General features: G+C 43.9%; 1 protein-coding gene across 1 annotated transcript in view; it reads left to right on the plus strand.

Annotated features, from left to right (window-relative positions):
* The window catches only part of TENM4 (teneurin transmembrane protein 4), a 766,570-nt gene that overhangs the window by 640,708 nt on the left and 113,596 nt on the right, over window positions 1-12,266 (plus strand). The window lies entirely within an intron of this gene.

The raw sequence follows: 12,266 nt of genomic DNA on the forward strand, positions 1-12,266 counted from the left end.
TTTTTTTTTAAAGGCCAACCCTGTGATTATTGACTTCACAGGGACTGGGCTTCTGATCGAACATTTAAAATGCCTTTGTACATCTGGCAGGGCAAATGGACCAAATTGTCCCCTTAGAAAGATGTTGAGGGGGGAGGGGGACGACCCAGCGCCCCATACAAAGAGTACAAGCTGTTGAACAAAGGCCGCTTATTCCCTCTCATGAAACCAAATACCACTGTATTAGCTCTTTCTATTTACAGCTGACACAAGGCACCAATAACGTTCGCCACACCACATGTGTAAAAATATGGTAAATATATCCAAGCATAATCCTAGCTTCTGTGGATAAAAATTGTCATTTCTTGGAGAGAGGGCAAAAAAATCTCAGAGGTAATCCAGCCCAGAGCAAATGGAGCCCATAAACATAACATCAAAAAGAGTGTGATCAGACTCTAGCTCCGTGGGGATATAGTCAGAGATTCCATGGTCTGAGGTGTTCACTTCTTATGTGGTGACTCATTGGGTTATCCATTTCAAAGGAACTGTTGATTACCTTGTCAGCCAACAAGGCAACAGATGTAGACTGGAGAAGCAAAAGGTGAGTGCTGTGTGTATCCTGTAATAAGTGCCATCCCTCATCCTGGGGACAGCTGGAGATCACTAGCTTGAAGACACCCACTGCGCCAAGAGCCAGGAGAGAGGGTGGCATAGACACTATGACAGTGGCCCCATGCAGGGGGATCCTTGGGGCTAGATCTGCCAACGCTCCTGCTACATTGCTGGGATGGTGCAAAGCAGCCAGAGTGATAGATCTGACCCATGGTCTTTAATCCTGTTACTTGAAAAATCAGCTTCTGCTCTGTACAGCAAGATAACTGGGAAAAGGTGTTCAGTCGCTCACGCTAAAGGCTTGTTGCTCTGCAGTCCTGATCAGCAGCAGTGAGACCTGCACCACCCCTATGGGATCTACCAGGGGGATTGTGCCTCAGGCAATCAGATTGGCCCCCCAAAAGCACTGCAGGAGCATGGGCCAGAGTGGCCCCTGCTTCACCCTTTCAGGGAGCACAATGCGCTGGCACCCAGAGTGTAGGGGTGCCAGAGCCCTGTCTCCTACAGGAAGGATAGCATTAGTGCTCATAAATGATCCGGGAAAAGGGGTAAAACAGTGAGATAGCAAAATTTGCAGACTGTAAAAAACTACTTGAGATAGTTAAATCCAAAGCGAACTGCGAAGAGTTACAAAGGGACCTCACAAAACTGGGCAACAAAATGGCAGATGAAATTCAGTGTTGATAAATGCAAAGTAATGTACATTGGAAAACATAATCCCAACTATACATATAAAAGGATGGGGTCTAAATTAGCTGTTACCTCTCAAGACAGAGATCTTGGAGTCATTGGTGGATAGTTCTCTGACAACATCCACTCCATGTGCAGCGGCAGTCAAAAAAGTAAACAGAAAGTTAGGAACCATTAGGACAGGGATAGATAAGACAGAAAATATCAAAATGCCACTATATGAATCCATGGTACACTCACACCCTGAATACTGCGTGCAGATCTGGTTGCCCCATCTCAAAAAAGATATACACCGCTACTTCGATATAACGCCACCCGATATAACACGAATTCGGATATAACATGGTAAAGCAGCGCTCCGGGGGGGCGGGGCTGCACACTCCGGTGGATCAAAGCAAGTTCAATATAACACGGTTTCACCTATAACGCGGTAAGATTTTTTGTCTCCCAAGGACAGCATTATATCGAGGTAGAGGTGTATTAGAATTGGAAAGGGTACAAAGGAGGACAACAAAAATGATTAGGAGTATGGAACAACTTCCATATGATGCGAGCTTAAAAAGACTGGGACTTTTCAGCTTGGAAAAGAGATGACGAAGCGGGGATATGATAGAGGTCTATATTATCATGAATGGTGTGGAGAAAGCGAATAAGGAAGTGTTATTTACCCCTTCACATAACACATAAACCAGGGGTCACCCAATTAAATTAATAGGCAGCAGGTTTAAAATGAACAACATGAAGTAGTACTTCACACTACACACAGTCAACCTGTGGAACTCATTGCCAGGGGATGTTGTGAAGGCCAAAACTATAACTGGGTTAAAAAAAGAATTAGATAAGTTCCTGGAGGATAGGTCCATCTACGGCTATTAACCAAGCTGGTCAGGGATGTGTCCCCAGCCTCTAATTGCCAGAAATTGGGAGTGGATGACGGGAAGGATCACTCAATAATTGCCTGCTGTGTTTATTCCCTCTGAAGCACCTGGCATTGGCCACTGTCAGAAGTCAGGATACTGGGCTAGATGGACCATTGGTCTGACCCAGTATGGCTGTTCTTATGTTCTCTTGGGGTGTGAGGACTAGAGTGGTTTATTTCCACCTTTCCTCACATGCCAGTAGAGGGCTAATTTCAGTCTAGCCTTTAAATATTCATCTGTGCATGTGTTTAAACCAAGAGTCAGTCTGGGTCATATTTTTGAAGGTATTTTGTGCCTAACTCCCATTGAAATCAATGGGAATTAGGCATCTAAATGTTTTTGTTTTTTAAATCTCGCCCTTTTGTTCCCAGAAGAGCTTCTGTATATGCAGAAGTTTCTCATATGAGAATTGTGACTCCTGTTCACAGTAAGTGGTGTTTCACTCTGCCCGAGTTCACCATTCAGCTGGTTCTAATGCAGTGGTACCATGCAGAACACTGCCACTGGAAATTCCTTACTGTAATGGGAGCTGGAGTGAAAAAAATGTCTTCAGGTCCTGGGGAAGTCAGACTCCATGGGAGACAGGTAACAGAAACTCTTCAGTAAAGGGGAGGGCTGTTTGGCCCCGGAGAAGCAGTGACAAGCTATGGCAGGAGTAAGAGATGCTCTCAGTGAAAGAGAATCTTTGTCCCATTTAGAAAAAAGAACAGGAGTACTTGTGGCACCTTAGAGACTAACACATTTATTTGAGCATAAGCTTTCCTGGGCTACAGCCCACTTCATCGGATGCATAGACTGAAACATACAGCAAGAAGATATTTATATATACAGAGAACATGCGGATACAGACTAACACGGCTACTACTCTGAAACCTGTCCCATTTAGAACAACGATATTGCCAGGAAAAATCCCAAGAAAAATGTGTCATTGGGCTGGCCTGGCAGTACTGTTTTAACACGGTAGGTCTAATCCTGCTTTCAGTTACATGTCAGTGGCATTGCATCAGGTTTTACACCAGAGTCGGCATTTATGCCAGGATCATTACAGGGAAAACAGCAGAAAATGATTCACCTTTAACAATCCAGAGCAGTTAAGGTTACAAGGGTTTTGCAGGCTGCACCAAAGGAGTCACAAAATTTATTACAGCAAACTGCAGAAGTTTTCTAAAAATGTGCACAGGGAGGAAGATCCTAGAATGACTCTCTTGCCATTGTTCTGTGTTACATAACCACTCTATATCAAGAGTGTGGACACTGGCTGCTCTGCTGCAGCCCACGGACAAACTAGCCGCATGCTTATAACAATGCAGACCTGGAAGCCTTAAGTAGCCAAGGAAACTAATTGCCCCATGATAGGACCTGGAAGTTGATTTAAAGGCCCTTGTAAAACCTTGAGCCTTAAGGGAGAACATAGGTACCATTACCTTCCTGGAAAATAGATTTTCTACCAGCAATCACCTCTGTCAGGGATCGAATCTGGGGGAATATCCTACCCAACTCGCAGACATGCTGCATATGAGCAAACCTGCATCAGCAATCTATTTTGGGGAAGCTTTCCCCCTGCACGAATCACTCTGTTTTAACTGCTGGAGCTTTAGAAATATTTGACTAGTTGAGCAATTTTATTGTCTAAGCATCTTCCAGTGCCCTGAGTTCTTAGGAGAACTATCTAGAAATCTCCTTTTTGCCAAAGTTTCTGTCCAATTTACATGTTAACTTTGCGTTGAGGGATTCATCACTGGTCCTGAATTTATCTGAGGAAGCTAGGTCAGTACCTGGGAAGGGAGGATTCTAGGGTTTGCAAGTAGAGGTGCCGGTTATCTGGAAAGTGGTTGTCTTTTGAGTCAATATTTAACCAGTTTCCCAGTAAGAGACAATTAGATGCAGTTAAGAAAGAGGTAAAATCAAGGTCCTGACCATTTATGGTCATTAAAGATCCCATAATACTTTTGGCAAGGAGCTGTTATTCCCCATTCTCCTTTCCTAATTTCTACTTCGATGATTATATCTTCCTACTAGCATTCCCCTCACAGTTTCAGTTGCATACAGAATTTTTCTTTGTTTTAAAATATTATGCAGCCTGATTGTGGGGTGTTAAATAGCTATTGTGTTCTCATCCAGAGAATGGTGGACAAAGTGATTCCAGTGTAGCACACTTAAAATGCAGAAGGGGGACGAAGAACATTCTGTAAATATAACACCTTATTTATAATATTATGTCTCAATCATCATATGAGTGAGAGAGAAATGTGTCAGAGCCTCCTGCATAAGTCCCAAGCACACTAGTGTGGGATCTCGGTTTAAACAGATCTGAAAGGCACTCGGTAGTGATTATGGAATCTGCAGGACATTTTAAAAGTATCCTCCTTCAACTAAAGTAACCGTGGCCCATCCCAGGGTTTAGCACACAGAAGCAGCCTGCTGACCACCTTTTCTCAAATGCCTTCTCCATATCAGTGGCGCTGCCATATCAGCATGGTATTTTTCTCAGGAGACGTGAAAAAAGCAACATACGATTCTCTCTCTTCTGCAACAATTCCTCTTTCCTCAGTTTATGTCTTATTCATGAGACCCTAGCGCAGTGTAGCCAAGTAAGAATGCAGAGTTCCAAAGTACACAGGACCACCTCTTTGTTTTTCCAAGTGCAATCCCGTACTCAACTAGTTCTTGCCCAAGAGCTCGCAGCCTGAAAACACAATCCTGCCTTCCTTTCCTTCAACCCCCTCTAGCAGAACAAGATTATCTCCTTTTTTAAACTGCAATGCACCAAACAATTGAGCAGTTGCATTTTACATTTTCGCCTTTCTCTGAGGGGCACCTGGAATGAGCCATTGCTGGCACAAGATACCGGAGTTGATGCACCAACACTCTGCCCCCCTTGGATGTAAATTCTAGGGCCAGGTCTCAGCAATATACATTGCTGTATTGACTTTCACCACAGTCCACCAACTTCAGAGCTAGGCCAGCTTCCTCCGTTGATCACTCTGTCTGCCCCCTTCAGAGGGTGTGGAAGCCTCTTGGCAGGCTGAAGAGTATGTAATGATCAGAAGAAGGGAACTGAGGTGCTTTACGCTCTTCCACCAGGAATTTGTTGGCTGTGGACAAAGTGATGGGTGCTTTGCAGTGCTTAGTGATTTCAGATTTTTTGTTTCCTGCATGCTGTTTAGAACATATACTTAATGCATGCAAGGCTTTTATAGCACAAGAATATTGTCTCCTGGACATGGTAGGGGAACTTTCCAATTCCCTGATCCCATAAAAATGATACAGTAATGTGCTAGCTAAATTTACACCTGGGAAAACAGCCATCATAAATTAACATTTATCATCACGAACACATCCAATCAGACAGCAGGGTCATCTTGGAAGAACCACAAACTGCTAAGGAGAGGAGGAAACGGCAAGCTTTCCCTTAAAAGATCTAACAGCTGTTACACTGTGATTTGTTATAAATTATTGGCTTTTCTTTCTTTGTCTTTGAGGAGGGCTGTTAGTCACCCTTCCCTCCAGTAAGAGAGCAGAATCACTAGTTCATATTTTCAGGGGGTTCATTTCTCCTATGAGACTCTGGTGGGTGGGACAGCAGCCGTTGTGCAGCATTTGCGCTAGGCAATCATCTTGGGGAATGTGAGAGTGTGATGTGGAGCCATACATCAGGAGACTCAGAAATGGATGTCACTGAGCCATCTCCATAGCCGCTGTGTTGAAGCCAGGGAATTGGCGATCTAGGAGTGACCTTGGTTGTCTCACTTCACATCTGATGGCTGGGCCTTACCAAAATGCCTCTTGCTGGCAGATTCATAGAACAGCACTTGTCTCTACCTTAGAAAGAAGGCATAATGACACTGTAACGAGGCAGAACGAGGCAAAGGAAGGGGTGCATCTTCTCTAGGCAAGCCTCAGTTGAAGAAATGGAGAGATCCCATGTTCACATGACCTTACCACCACCACTTCCATTGCAAAGAGGAAATCAGAGGATAAGGATAGCTAGACAGGGTGACCCCCATAATTATCTTCAGATTATAGGCAGTTAGAGCAACACAGGCAACAAATATTTACGGTTAACCCTCCTCCCCCTTCCATCCCACTTCACTGTCTCATTCATGTGCTGTGATAAGCAAGAGTGTGAGCTCTCTGGAGTAGGGATTGTCTTTTTTTATAACCTGCCTGTACAGCACCTACCACAATGGGGCTCTGATCCTCTGAAAGAGGTACATCTGGAGGGAGTTAACGCAGCTTATTATTCTTGCTGTTTCATAGATTCTAGATGCTGATGGTGTCCCTAGCCTCTGTTTTCCAGAAGCTGGGAATGGGCGACAGGGGATGGATCACTTGATGATTACCTGTTCTGTTCATTCCCTCTGGGGCACCTGGCATTGGCCACTGTCGGTAGACAGGACACTGGGCTAGATGGACCTTTGGTCTGACCCAGGATGGCTGTTCTTATGCTCTTATGCTATAATACAAATAATGATTGATTATTCTTTTGAGCCCATACATGAGTACTGGGCATTTCAAAGAAGGAAGTAAAGACTTAGTGCTGTTCTCAGAGAGTTTGGAATCTAACTTAGGACATAAACAGACAAAATAAAAATAGGGCAGGTGGGGAGGGAGGGGAAGGACAAAGGTTACAATAATAAGATGAGGTAGTTGCTCAGGAAGGAATGGCCCCCATGTCCATCTTTCTATTACATTTGTGTTTGAGTTTTCTTTGACTCCTCACCGTTTTTGCAAGATCATTGTAGTATAGGGCAAGATGCTGCAGCGTGTATACTGACTAGTGCTTGTAGGTGAAATTTGGCTCAGCACAGAGCTCCAGCACAAAACCTATTGGCTGCTTAAGTCCCACAGGTGTAAGCTTTGTGCTGGCCCTCTGCACAGGGGTGAATTTCTTTGGCCTGTGCTGTGCAGGAGGTCAGACTACATGATCATAATGGTTCCTTCTGGTCATAAAATGTATGAAGCTGCGAAGCAACAAGAATAATCAGCTGTGTTTACTCTGGCCGCAGATGTGCATCTGTTAAAATCTCCATCTCTTTGCTGTCCAAGTAATAAATCTGAAAACATTTCAGGGCAAATAATTATCATTTCAACAGATAATGTCATGCTGTCATTCTAGGGAGTGACGGACAGACAGGAGTGCCTCTTACTCTTGTACAGGCAAAGGAAATGCTCCTTACTGCATTAGAAAGGCTAACAGATTTTTGTTGCTTAGTATGTTACAAAAGATTTTTCTTAGGCACTGCTCCCATTGAAGGTCTGCGGCAAAATTTCCATTGTCTTCAGTGGGAGCAGGATGGGGCCTTGGATGTATCTTGTGTATTCTTCCAATATCAGGGTTCATCGGGAACTTGTATCCTCTTTCAGCATGAAAGACTCTGTTTTCTTGGTTGCTGGCTAGTATTAGAGGAGTCATGCTCCAAAATATTCAGTCTGTGTAAATACTGTTCTCTCCTCTCCCATGGCCTGTATGTTCCATCACAGTATTCCACATGCAGCACCCATCATAGTTTGCTTAAACACATAATAACACCTCTAACTGAAGGTTATTTGCATTCTGCTTGTTGATGTTAGCATGACGGATTTTTGTTGCAGCATCCATAACTCTGTAGAAATGCTCCATTATTCAATCCTGGCAAGCTAAGACGCTGCCCATTAAATCACCCAACACAATTCTGGGGCCATGAAAAGTCACAACTAATTTGAAATTTTATTAGCTCCTAGCTGATCTTGTTTACTGCAGAAGCAGTCTCTCAAACCAGCCCTTTACCTCTGTATAAAACTCGGATCCTGGCATTGAATGCTGAGGCGGAGAGTCTTGGAAACGAATCACTAGGCTGCATGAGGCTTGAAAGGGGAAGCAGAGTCCTGCTGCTCCTGGGAGCACTTTACAGCCAGCAAACACTGAGGTGACCGAAAGAATTCAAGAGGAGGCCCACTGTTGCTTGCAATGAATTCCCCTGCGATGCACTTGTGGGTGTGAATGTGACACGTAGTTTTAGTACTGGGGAAAAAATACTTCACACTTTATTTCATCAAAGTTGAGAAATAAATTGAAAAGTTTGCCTCTCCCTGTAAGCAACAATGCCCAACAGGCAGCTCATTTCCTAGAAGTTAATGACTAGCTTTGCGCCTCTGGCTCTTAATCCCGTCTCAGCAAGGAGGGCTTTGAGAGAAATCAGAGTCCAGATAGGGAAGCTCATAGGCGATGTTGTATAGCCACAAAGCATCTCTGTTTGCTCAAGAGCCTAACCCTTCCAGAATGCTTAGGAGGGAGGGGCAGGGCATCAAAATCCAGGATTCTCCCGTCATGCGTATGCACGTCCTCCATCCAGCTAGCCACCAAGGAGGTCAATGTCCAGACTGGGAACTCCATGTTGTTGTTATAAACCACCCAAAACATTTTTTAAAAGGAAATTACTTGTGGCTTTGATTCTGTAAGTCTTCGCATGGTGAGCAGTAGGGAAAGCAAGGTGGCTGTGCTCCAGATAACCTGGAAGCTATCCCAGGGATGCAAACAAGGAGCAGGGTTAGCATAGTCATCCGCACTGAACATGGTGACCTACATTTTCAAAAGTGACTAATGGTTTTGGGCACCTCGATTTATGGGTGCCCAGTTTGTAACACTTCCAGGGGCCTCACTTTAAGAAAGTGCTGAGCCACCAACACCAGAAAATCTAACCTGTTTCAGGTGTCTTTAGTTTGGCATCCCATCGCTGAGGCACCCAGGATCACTTGTCATTTTGAGACATCTTGCTCTGCAGAGTCCATGCTCCTTTCTGTGCGTGCGCCCTCACTCTCACCCAGGGTAAAGCCTCGGTGGGGTGAGATGGAGAAAGGGGTGTATGCAGACACATGGGTTTAAGTGTCACCCCAGCGTCACCTGTCTCGTTTCTAGACAGTAGTAGCTTGGTGGCCTAATTAATGCAGGGTCACGTGTATCTTTATTTGTAAGTCCCGATTCTCCTTTCGATGAAAGTTTGCACTGAATAGCTAAAACCAGCATGGCTGGAAGTTGAAGCTAGACAGACTCAAACTGGAAATAAGGCACACGTGTTTAACAGTGAAGTTGATTGTTCTGATTATTATTATTACTTGTATTGAGCCCCCAAGTCATTATGCTAGGCTCTGCATAAAGACAATAAAAAGATGGTCCCTGCCCCCAAAGAGTGTATGGTCCAAGTAACCGTTCGGAACAGCTTCCCAACAAGGTAGATCCTCCATCAACTGAAGTCTTTAAATCAATCCTGGATGGCTTTCTAAAAGATGTATTGTAGCTCAACTGCAAATTAACTGGGCTTAATGCAGGAATCACTGGGTGAAATGATCTGGCCTGTGTTATTCAGAACATCGGGCTAGATGATTGTCACGGTCTCTTCTGGCCTTAAAGTTTCAGAATAACGCCAGCCGGATGCTTTGGAGCGGCCTCTTTCTCGGTACCAGGAAAGCAGAAGTCATGCTGCTGAGGAGATTGTCCCTCTGGCAATATAGCTCCTCCTTCATGTCCGCCCCTAGTTGAAGGGATTCATTGAAGGTAGAGAGTCAAGTGAAGACTCTTGTGGTTACTTTTGAAGCTGTTCCTCCAAGGGATGCACCATGTAGTGGATGTGGTAGAAAAATGTTGGTGTCACAATCTCCACAGGCTACAACTTTAATTACCTGATGGTAACCTTGCAACAACAGCACATGCCTTGTGGTTTGATTACTGTAATTCCCTGCACGTGGTTCAGGATCCAGCAACAAATTCACTTACTGATCTGTGCAACCCGGGGCATATTATGGCCACTGTGTATCCTGCCCCCTACATCAGTGGATTGACTTTAAATTGGGATCCTTGGTTTTTAAAGCCCATGGATCATATTTGAGACCTCTTCCTTGAGTCTCCCCCTGACAGATACTTATGCTCTTACACCATCCACCTGTTAGGAATTCTGTCATACCTCTCAGGTCAGCGTGCCTTTGCTGCAATAGACTGTAGGGTGCAGTACTCATTTCTGTCTCAGTCCATCATCCCACCTTTAAAAAAACACTTCCAGCTGTTGTATGTGTCAAAGGTGTTTTGGAGTATGACCCATCTGGCCTTGTCAATACCTTCTTCCCCGATTCTCTTTGCCTCTCTTTTCATACTGCACCCCTTCACTTGTTTTCATCTCTTTTGGATTATTGGAGCGTGGCTTTTATTGCGTTTTAATTTGTTTTTATTCATCTGTGTAGCTCCCTGAGCAACTTGCTTTGTGGGGAGGGCTTTTCGTAAATGTCACTTTATCCTTAACGACTTTGACAGAGAAAGTAAGAGCTCACGGGATGTGAGAAGACACAGCTGTATGCAATATCATTTGTTTCTTCTTCCTGTTCACTGAAAGACACCATATTGATAACTGATGGGCTTTTTTACAGTAACAAACAAATGCAAAAGATACTTGGATGGGTGGCTGAACATCGTTATTTATTATCTGGTTTGTAGTTTAACTCTTGCAGGTCTTTGGGACGTCTCAGACACAAGCAGTCCTACATTTTCCAAGCTGAAAAAAGTTTAGCGCTATAGCTTCCATTAAAGCCAATGAGAATTGAGTAGCTAAATCTGCATTCAGTTCACAGAGAACTTAAGGGCTATAAGATGTCAGTGACAAGGTCCTTTGGTGTAGTTATACCCAACTTTTAAAACACAGGACTGAAAAGTATTAGGAGAGAGGCTAATCTGTAGCCTGGTTCCCAGCATTTCTGCATCTGCGAGATATTCTCCTGTGTATCTGCTCCTGAAACATGCATCTGCAGCTTTCTGTGAAGACAGAAATTCCTTGCCATCTTACAATTTCAAATCCCAAACTGCAGCTCTCATGTCTGCAATAAAGACAGGGTAATGAAAAGGTATGGTACAGCAGGTTTGCCAGCCTCTCACTACAGTGTCTGCATCCTTAGAAAACATTATTAATGTGTGGGAGCAAATGACAAGGTGTCATCTCACTTGAAGCAGTAATCTCTACAGTAATGGGGTGGGTTGTTTTTTTTTAAAAAGCTAGATATAGATAGGCATATTAGAGCTACACCGTTCTTTATTTTTTAAACTGTGTCTTAGATTCCAACTGAGATTCAACCTTGCAAAATCCTGCTAGCCCAATCATCTGCTTCTTTTGATGGGCAGCTAAAATATAATTAGTACTTTTGTCATTATCATCAGTCATCATGAGACAAGGCAGATGGGCAGATTTTGTGTGCGAGCTGGTGCATTGTCATGACAATTTGGAAGGAGTTATAGAGAGAGAGATAAGTACCGACAGGAAGAGAGGTAATAGATTGGATTTTCAGAAGCACTCAGCGGTGGCCTAAATGTGCTCCCATTAATATCAATGGCAATTAGCCAATGCTGACCACTTTTTAAAATCTCTCTCTCACACACACGCACGCACATACAATCGGCCAGATTCTGTTCCTAGTTACCCTGGTGTGAATTCGGAATAATTGTTTTAAGTCGGGGGAATGTATCCTGATTTATGTCCGTGCATCTGGGCTCAGACCGTGACACAAGGTGTGTAGTGAAGGCAAGCTGATTTGGTTTATTTTGCAATAATTTCTTAGAAATTGAAAATATTCTGTCCTGCCACCTGAGGGACAGTTTTACTGTCCATGCACATTCAGTTTTTGCCTCTGTGCTGAGACTGCCTATAGGACACTAGCTATTGAGGGTGGTTTGGCTGATACTGATCGCTTCTAGGGGTTGGTCTGACAGCACCGTACATTTCACATAAGCCTCTGAGCAGCCATCACATGGTAACAGTTTTCATTCCCTATCAAACTGCCTTATTTGAACTGATGACTTAGAAGTGAAGGGCTCCATATCCCATTAACCAAGCCCCAAATGTCTAGTCCCTTAATCTGATTTAAGAGTCCATCTCCACTGCATGCTAACTACTTTTATTTTTGAACGTAATGCTTCACCAAACCCCCACAGAGCTAGCGTGCTTTTTCTTTGCGTTTCCTTCCCTGTCGTTGTTTATTACCAAGATGTTTGTGATGAACTGTGGCATCACAGAACGTATTGGGGAAGAGAGGAAGAGTCCTGTGGAA

The sequence above is a fragment of the Mauremys mutica genome, chromosome 1 (assembly GCF_020497125.1).
Source record: "Mauremys mutica isolate MM-2020 ecotype Southern chromosome 1, ASM2049712v1, whole genome shotgun sequence".
Lineage (NCBI taxonomy): Eukaryota > Metazoa > Chordata > Testudines > Geoemydidae > Mauremys > Mauremys mutica.